Source organism: Lathamus discolor, chromosome 1 (assembly GCF_037157495.1).
Source record: "Lathamus discolor isolate bLatDis1 chromosome 1, bLatDis1.hap1, whole genome shotgun sequence".
NCBI classification, from domain to species: Eukaryota; Metazoa; Chordata; class Aves; order Psittaciformes; family Psittacidae; genus Lathamus; species Lathamus discolor.
Window position 1 is genome coordinate 63,153,749 of NC_088884.1, and position 20,321 is coordinate 63,174,069.

The 20,321-nt window shown below is 38.9% G+C and overlaps 1 long non-coding RNA gene across 1 annotated transcript; it reads right to left on the reverse strand.

Annotated features, from left to right (window-relative positions):
• Window positions 1-9,874: 9,874 nt before the first annotated feature.
• Window positions 9,875-18,877, reverse strand: LOC136007165 (uncharacterized). Its single transcript, XR_010609517.1, has 4 exons — window positions 18,795-18,877; window positions 12,365-12,564; window positions 11,169-11,239; window positions 9,875-10,470 (listed from the first exon to the last, which is right to left on the reverse strand). It is a non-coding gene; the product is annotated as an uncharacterized LOC136007165 (long non-coding RNA).
• Window positions 18,878-20,321: the final 1,444 nt, after the last annotated feature.

Below are 20,321 nucleotides of genomic sequence, written 5' to 3' on the forward strand. Positions count from 1 at the left end.
GGGACATCTCTGACAGCCAAGAATAGCTCGTATGGAGCAGCCCTAGGCGATTTCTGGTTTCCCACTACATTCCCTGCTCCACCATGGGAAGGCTGAGACGGCTGAGAGAAATAAAAGTGGTTTTATGACATGGTTTTCCCCTGTCAGGCAAATTTCCTGCTAGACTGGGCAGGCGCTGCTCAGCTCTGTAGCCGAGAGGTTTCAGGAAGGCTTGCGCCTCATCCCTGAGGTGTGTGACACCACTAACCACATCTGCACCATGTCTTCCATCGTGGGTTGCATATAGCCACTGATAATGAGTCATACCTTCAATATAAGTTGGAGAATAAATACAATGATGCAGGAAACAATTAACACAGACAAAGGTCTAAAAGCCACCCTGCAGTTGAAACCAAGAAGAATCGAGCTCCTGTTCCTACGAGCACTGGGCTTTTTAAAAATGACTTTCCCCACTTCAAGCTACTGACAAAGAGATAAGCCTTGGAAATATTTTCTGTTTTGCAAAACAATGTTCTCTAAAGGAGGCCAGGGAAGGAACATAAAATATATTTTGAAGATCTGAAATCAAAACCACGTGGAGACTCATGGAAAAATACAGCAGACAGGGGTTAATGAAGAGGAAATCTCAGCAAGGTTCATGTCATACTTTTCACTATTCATTCCTTAGAAATGAAACAGCTTACTTCCTCATGGAAAGGCCACTGCTAGACTCCATAGGTCTGGAATTTGCACAAATTAGAGAGATCAGCTGAAGATCTAAACAGCTAGTGAGGAGACCCTCGTGGCTAACGATGGCTCCAGTTTCCTAAGAAATATAAAGGGCGTGCAGCTCAGGTGGAGTCCTAAGGGACTGTCTCCTTAAAGGTGACTATCCTGCTTAGTGGTGCCTGAGGTTTCGGTGGTGATAGGGGAAGGGGCTAGTTTTGCTCCGCTGCTGGCTGCCGTGGTCTCTGATATACCTCCCCTGTAAGGACCGTGGGATGGTCAAACCACCCCAAACTCAGCAAAAGCAAGATATTGCTGCCAACTTGCTCAACCTGATGGATTTTGTGAGTGGGAAGGGAAGAACGATGAGAAGAGCTCCTCAGCAAGCTCCATCTGGGCATGCTATGGGTTCCACAATTTGAAGGAGCCAAAAAAATTGTTCTTGCAGTTCAAAACCCTTTACCCTCTCCATGAGGCTCCTATCAGCTTTCCCTCCAACTCCAACTAACTGAATTAGCATTATTGAAACACAAAAGCATAACAGGTAAATAAGTTTCAGCAGGGCATTTCTATCCCCTCATTAACCCTTGCTATCAATAAATAAAAATAAATCAATAACCACCCCCGAAGCTTCTGAGATTGTCCTTGTAAGACATATCCACTGAAGTTAAACAGGACCCATGCCCAATCACTTAGCAATTAAAAAATAAGATACATGCATAGTTTATGTCATCTTTCCATGGATGGCTCAGAAGGAATTAGAGCCATCCACTTACCAGTCTGTGGCTCATTTCTACTTAGGAAGCACGGATTTGCTGCCAACAGTGTTTTTAGGAGCTTAGACACTATTGTAATTTCATTAAAATTGTTCCTAAACTTCCCAGCTGCTCTGCCACGTGTAATGGGATGTGCATGCTGCTGCTTTCTTCTGCACTTTGCCTGACACTTTGGCATACAGTTTGGCATGCAAAAGGAAGGAGAAAGTCACTGCTGTTGATGTTAGTCTCATTTTGCTATTGGCACCAGAACTGCTTCTCCTTAAAGTTAACATGTGCCTGCTGAAGGTATCCATACTACTTGTGTGTCACAGTAAAGAGCAGCATTTCAAAGTCCAGAACCATCAGGCCAGCTTCTTCTTTCTTTCAGACCCTGAAATCAACAGGTGATAATTGCCTAATGCTTCTGTGCATTTCAGCCAGAAGAACTACGTTCAAATATTTCTTAGGTCTTAGAGCACCGTGCTCTTTTCTCACAGGTCCCTTTTTTACTTCAGAATATGTGTGTCATAGAAGTCTATCATTTTAACCCTTCTTTCCTTTAGATTTTTTTTATTTTAAACATCATGTGTTTGCCCCAAATTCCACACTATTATATATGTTTTTGCACATATGGTCTGAGTGAAAAAGCTAGTGTATGACATCAGAGTTTATCCTACAACAATTTGTCTTTCTGCATTGACCTTGTGATAACTAAAGAAGAAAGTGGGGCCTCCTTTCCAGTTCTCTTATCTATGGACTGTCGTAAATATTATCAGGAAACTAGTGACCCACTTCCTTCAGTTTCCCACAGTAACTTTATTGGGTTTGTTTAAACAAACTTGTGTCCTAGTCCTCTGATACACTAACGTGTTTGTTGTAGAATCACTGCAGCTGTTGGTAAATCATATATTTTACAAGAAAACCTCTATCAAATGCTTAAGGTCAGATTTGGCTGTTTCCCTATCAGATTGAACAATGGTCACATTGCCATGCTAATGAATAAAGGCACAATACAGAATGAAGGGAATGAAGGTCTTGTGTGTGGACTTGTGGCAGGAGGGAAAAGAAAGAGAAATGACAACAAGATTTTCATTAAAATACATCTAGGTTTGGCCAGACTGGGGTTATACCTGTTTTTATCAACATACAAAGATGTGGTCTCTTTTCTGTTGTCTTATATATACAGCCACACCTCTTTTATTTGAGGTAGGTTGCTTTATTCTCCTGTATGTTGATCAAAATCAAGCTGTTTAAATTACTATATGAAACACTGGCTAAGTGCTTCAGGTGAACACACTGGCTTAAATATATTTCAGATGTTCACAATTTCAGTTGTTTTCTGCTGCAGAACAAAATTTTAAAGAATTGTGAATCTATATGGTATGCCTTATGCTTTTTGACAAACAAGTCTCCTACTGCAATAAGTACCTTCCATGTTTGATAACTCTCTTTGCTCCAAACCTGCAATCTGTCCCACTCCAAATGCTCTTGGTATTTTGCTGAAAAAGAAATGTTAGACTGCTAACACTCAATCACTGTTCTTCCCTTGTTTCCTGCTTGCCCTAGGAAGTTAGTCCATTTCGGGGGTGGCACCATGCACCCAACACCAGCCATAAGATCTGACAAAATTACTGGTTTCAGGCTTTGAAACCAGGCTCTTATTTCTCAGCCATATAAAATCAGGAGGAGTATGCTGTGAGGAATATGGAAAAACCTGTTGAATATTCTCACCTTAAGAAAAAGGCTGGCCTCATAGTGCCCAGACTAGGACGCTACCCATACCCATAGTCAAGAATCACAGATCAGCTGAGGTTGCTGCCACAGGGCTCTGGGAAAGAAAAGCAGAAGCTTTATGTGCTGGGTATGGGGTGTAAAAAAGGCCTCGATCCAGGATGGGGAGAGATCCACTATCCTTCATTGGCCCTACTGATAAGCCTAAGAGAAGGGATTTCTGCTTTTCTCTTTTCCTAGACCCATGCAATCTCAACAAGTTTTTTTTGAAGTTGAAAGTCACCCATCCTGTCCCTCCTTTCCCTTTTCCTCCCCAGACTCCAGAAGCTGTTTTTCCCTTGCTGCTCTTATCAGTTCCCAGGCTCCACCCTGCTGAGGGACGCTTTACTTAGAGAACCTTTTCAACAGGAAAACTCCCTTGCAGCTCCCCATGACTCAGACTACGCCTCCTTGCTGCTGAGGCCTGGGCTCTCCAGCAAAGGGCAATGGAAATATGCTTTTCCAGAACACAGCTTCTTTTATAGCCCATGTTTTCCCTCTTCCGATGCTGACCAGTCCTGCTTAAGTTACTTGTGTGACATTTCCCCAGAGAAAGCAGCCATGCTGCTGTCCCATGTGATTTGCTAAACAACATGAAATACGCCAAAAAAGAAAACCTGGCAAATACCTGAAAGGCCTTTGCTAGGGTATTCTTGACCAAAATTATTTCACTGGAAGTGGATCATGTTAGTAAAGCAATAAATGGTAACTTAAAGAAAACAGAAATTTGGAAAAAGCTAACACTGAATACAAATTAGCTGGCCATCAAGTAAATGTCATAAATTTCTTTAATACTCAAAGGCAATTCTAATTCCAGTTTTGTGCACTTAGTCAAATACTAAATCTAAGTACCCTTTCAATCTCTGTTTTTAGAATTCTGGATAATTCACAGTTTCTGTTTGAACATTTTGTAAATCATATATGCTGACTTATTCTAATAAAGCTATTGAAAGCTAATGCCTGCATCTCTTCTGCTATTCAGTGTGGAAATTGAGAAGTGGGAGGAGTGGTGAAATGAGTACAGAAAATGAAAATTCACAAACCCAACGCCCTTCCTCTCAAGACAACGAACTGAAAGCGGAGAGCCCTTTTTCACTATCTTAACTCAGGAGCTAGGAAGTATTCAGATAGCAGTAATTTTCCACAGAAACTGAGTTCACACCTTTCCTAGGGCAAGGCTAGCTGCAATCACAGCCTTGGCCTTTCAGGAAACTCCAGGACTGATGGTCAGTAACTGCTTCTTGTGCAGAGACTTATTTCTCTGTGGGACTTGGCTGGATGTGCTGGAGATGAGGCTGTTCATTTGACTCCCACCACCTCTCATGTGCTTAGCGATGCAGCACCTTTCTTCCTGGGACAGGAGGGAAAGGATGGGGGAGGCAGGCAATGGGAGAAGGGATTTCTGTGTTCCTCAGCTAAAACTGGTTACTTCTTCCCATGAAAGTGAACAAGGAATCTTACCTGATGCTGGTTTAGAGCATACAGTACCTGACAACACCATAACCTATGAAAACTGCACAAAGCCTAAAACCTGTAAGGCTTTGATTTTCATTTTATTGGTTATGTGTGCTGCACACCTGCAGCATAATATAACTTTTTACTGGAGATGGAATGCATCCATATGAATTCCCGCAAAAGGAGTAGCATGTAGCAAAAATAAGACTCTCCTGGGTTTTTGCCCAAATAATTGGAAATATCAATTTATAAGAGTTTTAAAACCCAGTACCAGCTGGCAGCTACTGTTTGCAGGGAATTAATTTTGGTTATGGTAACAAATAATTGCATTTTTTTTAGGGCAATAGCAAACACTAGTTTCAAGTTGAAATCCAATAAGGTGAAACAACCTTGCACCAAAATACCTGTTACTACAATATCTTGTGAAGAAAGCTAACTGCTACTACATGGTTGTTTCTAAGCAGACACCATGGAAGGGGCTAGCATGCCTGGAATCTGCGAATTCTAAATTTAAATGCTATTAAGAGTAAGTACAACTATCTTATAAACACAGTAGACCGTAATGTATGCTCTGTCAGAGCTTTATATTTAATATGAAACCTTAATTCTTGTCTGTTAATGCCAATGGCAGAGATTAATATTCTGCATGGAAGGAAATTTGCATAAAGAAAATATTGTCCCAAGACCACTGGATAATCCCCTCCAGCTCCAAAAATAAAAGTGTGAAAGCATGAAATTAAGAACTAAGAGTATGGGATGGAGCATAAAATGCCACGCCAGCATTTTTCAGAGACAGATCCTTACCCTTTGCCAGGTTGAACTCTCCTCTCTACTGCGTGAATCATTTGGTCCTCACTTCCCCAGCACTGTGAGGAACTGCAGTATCAAGTGAAACCACTGTCTGGATGGCCAACACAAAACCCTCAGCAGTCTTATACCTAGTTCACCTTTCATCAGTTTAGTCAGCACCTTTGGAAGCAGCAGTACAACAAGAACATAGGCTTCTGAAAGCCTTTCTGCCTAGAAAGCTGTCCTTTGAGAGGTCCTCAGGAAAGACTACCAACAAAACAGGCCAACTCTGAGCTTCATTACAGGCAACACAGTAGGAGAAAATAATAAAGGCTTTGCCAGATTACTATCAAACCTTCTTAAGTCATGACGAAATTTTTCTTTGTGGCTTTGCATTAACTGTATAGAATAACCTGGGAGATATCCGAAAGAATACTCAGTTTTCTCCAGTCAGGGATTCTGAGATACCATGAGAACGAGCAAACTGTATGAGCACATTTCACTCCATCTGAACTGTAAACTGACTATTGAGTCTGACTAATGAGCAAAAGGAGTTCATTTTGAAGGGAATGAGAGGCAGGCGTGCTCAACAGTCCTAGCAGACAAGCCATTTCACCCAGATGGTGAAGTAAGCATCCAGCTTTGAACTTCTTTACCAATTTCTTCTAGGCTTGCTTTGGCATATGTGCATCTTTGGTATTCAATCATTCACTTACATGTGTGCAGAAGGCATGGAAGTGCTTAAGAAATAATGTAGTAAATGTGAAATCAGTTTGCTTAAGGGGCTATGGAAAGCACTGGAAAAAGACTTGACACATTCAGGAAAAACAGTGGGTGTAAATAGAAAGAGAACAGTAGGCTGAAGTTGAAAAGATGACAACGGACAGCAAGGATTCATACATCTACAGAATAAGTGATCCTGTGGCTAGGTAGTTGTAGGCATTTCAGTTGAACCATTGTCTATTTTCTCAACCGGGTAATATGTTAAAATTTGCCAGCAAATTACAAGACTCTGCAAGAAAACCAGGTGTCATCTGTTTTAATAGTTTTGATGTAAAAAAGCTAACACTTTGTTTTTCAAAGAAGCTTTCAAATTCCTCTGACATAGAAACCAACATTGGTTTATAGGCTCATAGGCAGAGCAGAAAAACGGTGGCTTGTACTTCTTGTTACTGAGAAGTTTAGAGTTAGAGGGAACAAGGGAGCCTGAATAAGGTAAAATATTAGTGTGCAGATCACCTGCCTTTTGTTATGAGGTCTGGACATAAGCCTAATGAAAAGGGGAACAGTTCCAGCACACTAAGTATGGACAGCTGCAATAACTGTCAATCCAAGAAACTGGAGGGGACTGAATAAAAATGACAGGAATTCCATCAGCTGAAAGAGTGTGGATGAAGAAATAAACTACCATGGCTGCCTGTACTTCCCATTTGGACTAAGAGATAGGATGAGGAAGAGGACAAGGTACAGCTGTCACAGCAGCAACTACTGTGTCAGCAAAGTGGGGATCCGTGAAACTCCTTCTGTGAGGAGCAACAATCAGGGAACACAGGGATAAGCACCAGGAGCTTGGGAGCTCCTTGGGTAGAAGGCAGCAGTCCAACACAGAACGGCATTTCTGCCTTCTGGGTGAACACACTAACCATTTGCTAGGCTAGCCACCACAGCATCACTAGGTTCAAGTTCTTGAGAAGAGAGAGTGTATATGCTACAAAGGTCTTCTAATGGAGACTTTAATATTAGAAAATGGTACACAGAACCTAAGTTCCAGAGAGGAACTGTATTAAAAAAGGTTCACCCTCATTGGCCCTTTGTTTTATGCATCTGTAGACAATCTCTTGCTGGCTGCGCAGGGTCTTTTGTGATTCCAGTTTAAATTATCTCCTATGGTGGATTTTATGACTACTTTGGGGCCATAATTAATCAATCATTTTCTTGGACCAAATTCTTGATGTCTCACTAAATATATACCCTGGAGCTTAGAAACAATATCACTAACAACTTTGGGCACTGAAATAAATATTTTATCAACTACATCAAATATTAGAGACCTTTTTGGAGCATTTGCCTCTCTAATAAATCAAAATGGACACATTGCATAGGCATGTGTATCTCTGGATCAAAACTGAGTTTCAAAAGTTTGTAAGCACATACTCCAAGTGTTGAAACTTCAAGGGACATCGCAGTCACCAAAGAAACCTTTTGTTTCACCTCTTTTTGATGGATTAGATATTTTCCACGTGAGAAAGGGTAGTGAGCCACCGTAATGCTAAATAAAGTTGCAGATGTGGTAAGAAATCTGGAAAACTGTTGGGAAACAGATTGGGACAAAGGATTCACAAACTTTCACAGAGGAGGACTGAGTGGTCAGCTGAGTATTGTCTCCCTGAGATTCCACAATTACAGCATCAAACCTTTCACCTTTTGTTGCAGTAAATGGGCTACACCTGCCAGGTAAAATAAATTCTGACTATGAGGAGAGATGATTTGGGGAAATGCATTTTTTTGTTGTCATTGATGTTTTAATAAAACCAGTTTTGTCTGCTTTACAAAGACCATGTGTTGAAATACAGACAATACATCATGATAAAGACCCTGAAAGCTATTGTTTATTATCTCTCCATACTAAAACAAAGTTTTCAGTGCTCCTCAAGCTGTTTCTATCTTTTCCTTGTTTGGAGTTGTTTTTTTGAGTGCCTTGTCTGAGACTTCCCTTTAAACTTTCTTCAGGGAAATAAATCTTGTAGAGCAGAGCTTTTACAAAACTCTTGCAACCGTGAACTCAAAATCTTTAATCAAGTACCTACGTGAAATTTTAAACTGAAAGCATGAAATGAAGCTAATGTGCCTGTAACATTTTATGAACCGTTAAGAATCATACAATCACTGGTAAAAAATGTCTGGCACCAATGATATCAGCAAACCTGAAAGAATCGACAGGTCCCTGGTGGTGAGTTAACATGAGGCAGAGCTGTATGCCCAAGAGGAGACAAAGAAACAGAGCAATGGAAGAGGGAGGAGCCTCGCTGATGGAAGCAGAAATGAAGATCCTTGGCTCCTTTTCTTTTTCTCTGTATTTGCCTTTATTTTTGAATCTGTATTTCTCTGAATGTTTTTATTTTGAATCTCTGTATTTCTCTGAATGTTTTCATGGACATATAATAATATATTTTTAAAAGAAAGAGGTTCCTAAGCTCTCATGCCTACTCCTGATCCCAAGGCTAAATGCTCTTGTGTGTGGTTATTTGGGGACTCTTCTTAAGAAGTAACACATGCATTGGTATCACTGGGATAACCTACTTGTGGGTATCAGTCTGTACTGGTAAACATATGTGAGTGTGGCAGAAATTTCAGCCAGGTCTTTTTGTCTCAGATTTGGAGGAAAGAAAAATATTTTGTGGCATCCCAGGGATGTGACCAACAGAATGATTGGTTTTCTTTTATGTCTCTGTTATTGATTTAATTAGGAAACCACAAAAGTTGTCACAATAAACTGAACATCTGAAAAAGAAAGGTAAAATTAAATCTGAATGTCCTTGATATGAGTGCTTTGATGTAAGGTTTACTTCAGCTGGGAGATATAAGTGTAGAAATGAGGGGTAGGATGGATTATGTCTGTCAAGTCTTCTACCATAGTTGAAAAAAATGATCTGAACAGTCTGTTGTAAAAAAGTCTGAGGCAGATGTTACTTTTACCACCACAATCAAAGCGAGGGTCCTCAGTGTTTGACTTTCAAAATCCCCTCTAAGTTCCTTACGGAGACGTAAAACGGTTTGTTTATTAAAGCTGTAATTTTACAATACTTGTGAGGTCCAGAATGAAATGCCTGATTCTCTGCAATCTCTGGTGGGACATATATTTCCTTAATCTCTTTAAGAACATATCTCCTTCAGCCCAACACCAAGCGCTATATTTATAATGCAAGAAAACAGTAAATATCCTATTTCCTTTCATTATAATTTCTGCTATATTAATCTTAAATAGTTACCAATTTAGCTATTTTATTCATGTGAATACATATTAACAGTAGTGAAACTCCATGTCGCATTTCTTTTAGAATGCCTGGATATATTCATAGTAACTCACTGCTCTATTTGTCTCAAAAGATTTTAAAGGTGTTTTAAAACCTCACAGACAAAAGACTCACTTTACCAGCCACAAAAGATTGTTCATCACTCAGGAGCAGAATTCAGTAAAACTAAACTGTGAGGAACAGTTTATGTCAAGAAATGCAAGTAGAGGCTTTCCTGAAATTCATGTTCAATTGGTTGATATTTTGTTTCCTCAGCACTCCTATCAGGCAGTTCCCATCTGCATGTATCAGAAATCAAAAATGGAATAAGAGACCAGTGACAACATTAAGAAACAACACAGTTAAATGGATCTATTTGCTGTATTTAAATTTCTCAATACTGAGATAATACAATTAATTCACGCCAAAATCTGAGTGAAACAAAAGAGCCAGACTTCAAGCAGGGAAAGGAGCTATGTCTCCAAAAGGGTATAGGATGAACCTTCTAATCTGAAGCAGCGTTAAAAATTCGTAAGGAGATTCTGAACCTACTGAAGCTGAATAGAGCTTTGGTTCTGGAAGTCAATGGTAAAATTTTACTGAAGCGTAATTTAGTTCTAGGTGTTTAAAAACACATTTTAAAGTGTGCTAATACCAGATTAAGTGTGTTTGCTTTTCTTATGCCATGTCTGTATTCAGTGGTCACAAGTCAGTCACCTTGATTTGAAACTTCAAATTATTTGAAATAAAAAACGGTAAAAATCATGCTTTTTTAAACTTATTTGCTGCATTGCATTCACCCACTGTTACATGTCTAATGTCAAACAGGAGTTTAAAGACATGCACAACAGCCCCATGAAACCCCAGCTCTCATCCAGGAGCTGCCCCTATCTCTGATACTACAGTAATCTTCATCCAGCTCTGAATGTTTAGAATCACCGTGACTAATTGAAATCAGGACCTGAACTCTGAAGAACAGCCTGGAAAGACCAACAGATGAGAAATACATTACAACAGCATTAGCTAGTCACCATCAATCCACAAACACTGGAGGAATGTCACACGCTGATTGCCCAAATCTGACACTGAACTGAGACAAACCAAATTGCCCATGGGTTGAACGTGCAGCAGTCTGCACTGCAATGCAAGGTGAGATGGGATGGGCAGGGGAAAGTGGGACACAAAGCAGGGATGAGGAGTCATCTCGCCTAGTCAAGATGGGTCTCATGTTCTCCCCAAGAAAGGGAAACAGAAAACATCATGAAAATAAGGCAAACACCGGAACATGCACAGAAGGTGGGAAAACCAGGTTGAGTAAACTTCACAATGTTTCCACTACCCTGAGACATTGACTGCAACTTTAGAGAAAGACTTGGATTTTTGCCTGCTGTTACTCCTGCAAAAAGGAAACAGTAATGGACCCCCTCAGGATGGGAGTTTTGTTACTTTCCAAATGTTATGCGCGTTTTTAAATGTCCTGGTGGAATTTGTACATAACAGTGCAAAGAAATCAGTACACACATGCATAAGATAATGCTCTTTTACACATTTATAACAAGCAGATTAAGAAATATAAAGAGCAGATATAGTGGCTCCCCAATATCAAGGCTTCCCCAGAAATATTCTTTAACCATTAACAATTTGCTGTATCATTTATGTGCATAAAAGCTAGGAATACCTATTATGCTGTGCATTGTACATTCCTTGCTTCTTAGAAAAAAATACAGAAGGGAAACTTCTCCACTGGTTCTAGGGAAAGAAAAGAGAAAAGCATTTGTTATAAAAATTTCTAACAAGAACAGGAATTCTGTAATGATGTAAGTAAAAACTATATTTAATGGGAAGGATCAGTAATTCTGTGTATAAATTTTGTGTGACTTGCATTTAAGTGAGGAAAATTGTAAGAAAATAAATATTCTTCATTTGCTACAACAGTCTGGAATCAGCATAACCTTAGGTGGCATAATCATCTCCTGAACACCTTTAAGGAGTGGATTCAATCCCTTGACTCAGTTCTCTGAAGTCAGTGGAACTAGCTCTATTACCTTACATCACATCTGATGGCCTTTATGGAAGGGTGGAACAGAAAGGTTACTTTTATGTAATACAGCAAAGCCAGAGATTCAAATGTACATCCAAAACAATGTGAAATGTCTCTTTAGTAAATATCATTATTTTGTACTCTAGGAACCCTGAAGTTAGTCTTAAAATACTCTATGATTTTTTTTTTTCTACATAAGCATATCTTTCCTGGCTCCAGATTATTTTGTCAATCGTCGTCACACTTCAAGATCAAGATCTTGTTTCTAGTTGTTCTTTTTTTTTTTTTTAATTGTATATTATTTTCAGAGAGAAATGCATTATGCTTGCTGCCTATTTTATTTGGAATAAAACACACAGAAATAGCTTCGGACTGGAGTAACCAGTCAGACCCATTTCAGTACAGCTGACTCACAAGACTAGCAGAGATAAGCGGGAAGTTTTGTAAACAACGCTAGTGTTTCCAAAGCAGCTATCCTGCAATCCCATCACTCACATGATAGGCCAGTTCCTGGCATGCAGTGAGTTTATCAGGAGCAGCCTGCAGGAGAAAGTGAAGCTGAAATCAAAGCCTAGTCTTACAGTAAGGCAACTTCAAGTTTCTGCCATGCCTTACTTCTGCGGTGGTAGAAAAGAAAAAAGGGAAGAGGGAAGAGGGAGAAAACAAGAAATGCTTTTGCAAATGAATTCTTACAGCCTGTTGTCACATTTTAAATTTTTAAATCACACTAGGTTAATTCAGCTTTTATTTTAGCAGGGTATTATGAAGTCCTTTTGGATGTCTCATCCCATGCAAGTGCCACCAGAAGCACAGAGAGGTTTTGATGCTGGTACCTCTTCCAGTTTTTTCCCATGCTTCCCGTAACTCCTCCTGTCTCTGCTTTCTGCTGGTCTCCCAGTGCTGCTGCTGGACATCTCCTCTGGGTGGCCGAAGTAGTAGGAACAAGTGTGGCAACACTAAAGTCCTCACTTTCCCTGTTGGTGGGAACCATCCTGAGGACTCTGACGAATGGTGACCATTGAGTTCATGTTCCCTGTCAAAACAAAAGTAGATTGCTGAAAATCTGTTCAGAGGAGTTACTAGGACATTATCTGATTCTGTCGGTATATCTGAAGAATATCAGTACTTGAAAACACTTGCCAATGTGTTGTTCATCTCTCTCCCTCTTTACAGTTCTCACTAACATCTGGTCACAAAGTGCTGTGCTTCCACTAGTTGATATTACTTCACTCTTCATAAAATATATTCACTTAACATTGTATGAAAAGTCCAACTAGCCCTGCTAGTGCCCAATACCAGGGTATCCACGCAAGTCATGTGTGCAGTGCCAGATCCTTAGAAAGCCAGTTCAGTTTTCTGTCCTTTAGCTCTTGTACCTGATGTACTTTCCAGAGAGTGATGTCGCTGCTGAAAGCAAGACATAATTCATAATGGCAATCTCCAAACCATCATAGAAACATGGAGATTACACCAGTGAAACAATTCCTTGAAACACCACTTTAGCACTCAGTGTTATGATGTGCTTAGAAACATCGCAGTATTTGTCCCTCCACGACATGCAGAATTTCAGCAGAAGCCTAAGGCAGAATATCGCATCAAGCAAGAGGAACCCCTAAAACTCTATATTTCTCTGGACATCCAACCCAAGCATTTGAAACCTGAAAGGAGGTCTTGAAAAAGAACATGACTTAGCAGTAGTTCTGATCTGTTTTGGTAGACTATAAGCAAAAAGTATTTTAATAATCTTTCCATTCAAGTCTAACTACAACAATTTTTGGTCCCATTCCAATTACATTTTACTTTTCTAGATGTGAAAAGTCTTATTTCTACTAGGTTCAGCAAACAGAGGAGTTCAGAAAACATTGCAGCAACATTACTGTTGATGGAATCATAGCAATTTTTATAGCTGAGCTTACATTTACAAGCAGGAGTATCACTGGGGTCACAGCCCTGCTTCATGTCTTGTGGCAACTGAACAAAGTTGAACACACACAGTCAGACATTTAGGTGGCCAGCTGGCATGGGAGGTAAGCACTGCAATATCATTTTGCCCACCCACATAGACAGTGTTTTAAAACCAGTAAATAGAAATACAACAGTAGTTTTATAGAAAGGCCAGACTATAAATAATTAATCCATTGGATAAATATGTTTACATCAGACAGAAAGACAGAACTTACCAGCCAGACTTTACCTTATATAAAATTTTCTGGAGCATGTATTGTTGCCAAATGTCATTTATGCAAAAAATGCAGCTCAGAAATTATCCAAACTTTTTGTTGCTTCATACAACCAGCAACAGTAGTAGAAACCTGTCTCAGGAGACATGCTGTATTTTAATATACGACTATCTTTGCACCATGGAAACAACTACGGTATCTGTCACGGAGAAAACTTCCCTCAGGACTCAACTAATTCTGCAGTTTCTTCATTAATGTGATGATGGTAACAATCGTACTAGCAAATATGAAAGCTGCCTGTGTTCGCGTTAGTATTGTATTATGTATTATTTGTATTTTAGCATTCAAGGGAATTTAGAGTACAATACAGGTAGAAATTTGGGTGAGGTCTAATTCGTAAAAAAATATGCAAAAGCTATTTAATAATACATTCACTTTTTTGAAGGAGATAACATAATTTCAGTAATTTGAACTTTATACTGTATACATACAACATCTTCCTTTCCTATGTAACTGCTATGTTTCATTGCAGATAGGTACATTTTACTATGTTGGCAGTACCAAAGGGGCAAGAATACCCGATCTCTCTTCTGCAGTGGTCTGCTCCAAGATGAAATAACAAAAAGTTTAACTAAATTGTTTCCCATAAGCTGGAGGGAGGTAATCAAAGCTAATGTAACATTGCTCTTCTAACCCCTGTCCAGGGAAGTTACATGGTTCACAAATCAAGTTACAGGGGCAGCACGGGCACCAGGAGGAGACAGGCAAAGAAACAAACAGGAATTGGAGATTCAAATATCAACACTTACTAATAAACCTTCTTTTTTTCTGTGCTTTGAGATGGATACATTAAAAACATAGTTCATGGTATAGAATTTACTAAACAATTAATTTATATATTCCCATAACTTTTTTCTTAGCTATTATTTTCCTAAAAGTTGTAAAAGAGAAAAACCAACCAAAACCCCAATAACAACATTTTTCTTTCTTTTTTTTTTTTCTTTCAGGTCAAGATGTTCTGGAGAGATATATTTATTAGCCTGCCCACCATATTATGTAGCTTTACAGACAAAAGTAAACACTTAATGTAGTGCATAAATAGCCTTTCTTTGCAGCAAGATAGCATCAAAGCTAAGAATTTATTAGCATTCAAGAAAAGACTGGACAGTTATAAAAGCAAGAAGAGTTACCAACATGTTGAATAGGAAAAGTTTATTTCATTAGAGCTATAAAAGAAAACTGTAAGCCTTAGAACATGATCTGACCTATACCACATCAGGGAATTAAGAAAATCTTCACAACAACTTTCGTAATTCACAGGTTGAGTCAGGCCAGGTACTTGTGATTTTGACTTGAAAATAATAGAGCTAGTAAGAGGGGAGTCACACCAGATTCTTCCGCATACCTCTGGTTTTGAGAGAGAACAAATACATTTTCAGGATCTGTTTGAGGTTTAGGCATGATTTCACGTCAGTTTTTATTTCATCTTTTCTTAGTTTTCACCGAGTTTTACTAGAATTCCTAAAGTTTTACTTCATACATTTGCTCACTTACATTTTATCTCTTTCAGGTGGCAGGTACGGTTTCATTTTGGCACACTACACACAGCTACTGAAGCATGTTAGCAATTAGGGAATTGGCTGCAAGAAATAAGAGTTGCAGATCTTTGCATTGGATGAAAATGGATCTCTATTGTAGCTGACAGAAACATTTTCTGTTTTTTCATACTGCATTGCTAAGAAAGAAAATTTATGGAAGCAGAAGACTCTCATTGATCGCAGTCACCAGTCCTTCATGAAAAATCACCACCAACTTCAAAAAGGACTTTGTAGCAAAAGGACACACACGCCAGTAATAATCAGATAATAGCTTTCACTTTCATTTTCCAAACTCTCCTGGGATCCCTCCCTCACCTTTTTGCTCTGCCTCACACTCTGGTCCTCACCAAAGCCTTAGGCTTTGACCACCGCACCCTTCTCCCCTCTGTTTTATGCCACATATGCAAAAATACCCCATGGCTCCACCTGTTTTACAGCTAGAGAATGAGTTTCTTTCTCATTAGCACATATTAGAAACAATTATAGTTTTCAACTGTACAGGAAAATAATGTGAATGGGATACGCATGTCCAAAATAAAGCTCAGTGTTTTGTTTATGTATTTCATTAATTAAGGCACTCTTTTTTTACCTTAGCTGCTGGTAGGTTATCTTGGTAAACATCATGCATGATAGCTACTATTTGTTGCTATATAAAATTAAATTATCAGATGGGCAATCAAACTGGAATTTTTCTTTGAAAAGGGTACTCATCACAGGAAAAGAACATGTGTTAAAAATCTCTTTGTTTTTTCATGGAGGAAAAGTACTTGACTGTCATTCTACCCATATTACTAATGAATTCAGACTGAATAATGAAAAAAAATTCTCTACCAGCAACATGATTTTCAAAAATAATCTCTTCACAGAAATGTGTTAGGTTGAGTAACATGAGACGACCATTTGGAACAGAAAATCTTGAGAGAACTAGTAAAGAGGGATGTTTACAATTTATATTTCAACATGAGTAGAAATTTCATCAAATACCATTCATTACTATAACAGGGTTTGCAGTTTTCTTCTTCAAATTTAGAAGTTTGTTGCTTAAAATAAATAGATGTTTGTTACCTACTTAATCAAGTGTCTGAAGAGTCAAAAAGAACCATAGGATCATGCAGTTAAACTAGCAATGGAAATTATATTGCTCTACTTTTATAGAATTCTTCATTATAATTTATTTTGCTGGGTTCTGACCTGACAGTGAAGTGTATTTTGAAGTAGGCATCTGATATCAAGTAAAGGCCATTACAACACACCACCTGAAGACATATTTTGTGGTAACATGAGTTCTATTTTAGTAGTTAAAATAATTCTTTATATCTGAGTTGTTCTGGACTTTATGTCACACAAAATTATTTCAAGTTCAACAACTCCATTGTTTGCAGTAATCCTTTTAATATTCAGCATGGAGGGAGCCAACAGGTCACAAAAGTGACTTCCCCTTGTACTGTGAAATTTCATGTGGATTTGAAAAAGCTCTGAGCTCATGGGCCTGTGACCTCAGCCTGTAATTTCTAGTGTTCACCTGGAGGAGGGCAATGAGCTACTTCATCTCACAACTAGCTTCTAAACCAGCCACGTCCCTTGAGACTATGTTTTAGAAAGGGCAGCTTTGCAACTCGGATGGTTAAGATCTATGTAAAAGTTCTTTGTAGCCACATCCTTCATAGTAACGCATAGTGAAAATGTTACATTCACACACAATGGCATTTTGTTCACACTGAGTTCTTTTTTTTTTCCACAAAAAAATAGACACCCCCAAATAGATTTTCATCCCAGGGAATGAAGATCGGTACTTTGCCCTCTTAAGCCTTTTTTCTTAAACAGGTTAAATCTGCCTTGATGTAATTTCAAACAGCTGTCCCCCTCTCTTACAGTTGTCTCTCTGTAAGATGGAAATAGTTGCCATGTATGTCAAAAGGAGATAAACGCCTTAATATTCTCCAGGTACCTAACTGGTACATTGATGACTACCTTAAATGAGACCAAAAGCAAATGTATAATTCCACACTTAATTCAATCCTTAAAGACGCAAAAGGGCTCTGCAGCGGATAATGAAAAGAAAGGAGAAATAGCAGGAAACTGCCTAGATTATGTGTGAACATGTATTTAAAGACTGTAGCTTAATGCAAAAGGCAGATGAATTAGAACTGCAAATCTACTTACTGTTAGCACTCCTTGCTTCAGAGAACTTCACAAATTAGTTCTTCTAATGTATTTCCAAGTAATGATCATAGAATCATAGAATAGTTAGGGTTGGAAAGGACCTCAAGATCATCTAGTTCCAACCCCCTTGCCATGGGCAGGGACACCCCACACTAAACCATCCCACCCAAGGCTTCATCCAATCTGGCCTTGAACACTGCCAGAGATGGAGCATTCACAACCTCCCCGGGCAACCCATTCCAGTGCCTCACCACCCTAACAGGAAAGAATTTTCTCCTTATATCCAATCTGAACTTCCCATGTTTAAGTTTTAACCCATTACCCCTTGTCCTGTCACTACAGTCCCTAATGAACAGTCCATCCCCAGCACCCCTATAGGGCCCCTTCAGGTACTGGAAGGCTGCTATGAGGTCTCCACGCAGCCTTCTCTTCTCCAGGCTGAACAGCCCCAACTTCCTCAGTCTATCTTCATACGGGAGGTGCTCCAGTCCCCTGATCATCCTCGTGGCCCTCCTCTGGACTTGTTCCAACAGTTCCATGTCCTTTTTATGTTGAGGACACCAGAACTGCACACAATACTCCAGGTGAGGTCTCACAAGAGCAGAGTAGAAATGTACAAGCCTATATAGATAGATATTTAAGCAATGAACGAACAATGGAGCAAATCTTTGATTCAGGAGAGATTTAATGTATAACAACTATAGGAAATAGAATCTGGATTAGAAATTTCTTTTGTATTGAAAATAAATTTCAAAACAGTCATCAATTACTCATGAACTTCTAGTAAAAAAGATAGATTTTGCTTTCCAAGTTAAAATTAAAACAGTCATCATAAAAAAATCCCAAATCAGTCAAAACCTGCATTCATTACAAACTGTAATTTTGCAGTCCTACTCCTGTCTTTCTTCTGCCACTATTGTGATGATTTATTCAGCTGCCACCCCACACCATGTGTTTCCTCTGGGTACATCTCCCTTACCCTCTTGATGATGTGACAGCATAGTTGAGACCTGGTCCACTCATTACCCACACTGCAAACATGGTGGTGTACATTTGAGACCTGCTTTCAGGCTCACTGCAAAAAGAGCTGAAGACAGGCTGGAAAATAAGGGGAAGGGAGGAGCACTCAATTTTTATGTTTTTCAGTAGTGTGGCTATGACCTCACCATAACTGCTGCTACCTCATTTGATGGCTTGCTTGCCATCCCCAAAGGTCTGGTGCAGCTCAATGTACCCACACTAACAGTGAGACTCCCCATTAGGGTGACCTGTGCTGGGGAAAAAAGGATTAAAAAAAACAAAGCAAAAATGAGAATACATACTTGAGCACAATTATGATTTAGGTAGATGGTGACTCTTCCTTCAAAGACCTCCTCAGAAGCAACCCACTTTGCCGCTTCCTTCTCCTTACAGATACCAGTTTGCTACGTAACAACTGCTACGTAAGAACTGCTTGTCAGCTGGTGTCAATTCAGCTCAGTTAACTCAAAGCTCCAATGAAGGGAAGGAATAAAGAGTAAAATAAATAAATATAATGAACCAATTGCTCAGTTAGTGTAATTGCATGGGCTTCAGTAGAACTACACTAATATCCAGCAGCTGGTGTTCTGGCTTTTTATATTTATTTACTTTACCTCCTGTTCTTAATTTCCTACCCTCTTATTTGTCTGTTATTTTCATGTTCTATGGTGGCTTCATTTGGAGTGTAAAGTCCTTTGCACAAAGCAAAAAACATGCTCAACTCTAGGACAGATAGTGAATGATTTCCACTATATGACAGCTAGGAGAGAAGTGATAGGTATAGAGACAGTATATAACTGCAACAAAAAATATATGTCCAAATCAAGTTCCACACATATTTTCTCTCTTGGAGAAGATGTTATTTCCTATACAATGTTCATTGCTCCTTTTACAATTCACAACTCAGGAATATTTTTTCTCATGTCAGGTGTTTTTCAACACAACTAAGACAGCATTTCTATATTTTAGTCCTAAAGCTAGACTTAGTAAGCAAACCTACTCATAACTTTCAAAATAACAGATTTTCAATGGACATATCAATGTATCCCCTTAAAAATACAAATATGAATTTAAACAGACTCTAAATCATTGTCACCCACAGAGATTCAGAGATTTTGATTATTTTGCTGACCAATTTCATTAAATATGCCATAAACATTTTCCCACTACATTTCCATTTCCTGATATACAAACACCATTTTGAGATATAATTTGCAGAATATCATCCTGCTAATGTATACTAATGTGGCAGTATAGGTGAAGGAAAGTGTTAGAAAAATTGGTTTTGTGGAAGAAAGGCTGACTGTCAAGGAATCTGGTGCTACAGTGTTTTAAAAAAGGACTCATATGCCAGAAATCAGGCTATTTAAATGGTAAGTGTGGATTAGATTTTTGATAGAATTACTGTTACATTCACATGAATCTGTTGTTTCTAAGGTTTTGCATTAAAACTTATGGATGATGTAAGAAGCAATGCGAACTTACCACATCTCCCACAGATCAGAAGCCCCAGTATTTCCCCTGAAATTAAGCTAGTACTCATGTAAGGATTTAACAAGGACAGCGGGTCAAAGACTGAGCTGAAGACGGAAGTTGAAGTGGAAGTTGTAAAATTTGGTCTGGAGCCTTACAGACTTACTTTTAGTCCAGCAGTATATCAAGAAAGGCGTAACAGCAAAGGGCCCAAAACACTCGATGTTGTCTATAGCATTGTTTTATTTCAAGAGCTTTCACTCTCAAAGGGTTGATGAATTTATTTAAACAAAGCCTTGAGGGATTTGATCTTTTACTATCAGACAGGAAGAAGAGTCTAATTTCTTCAGTATAGA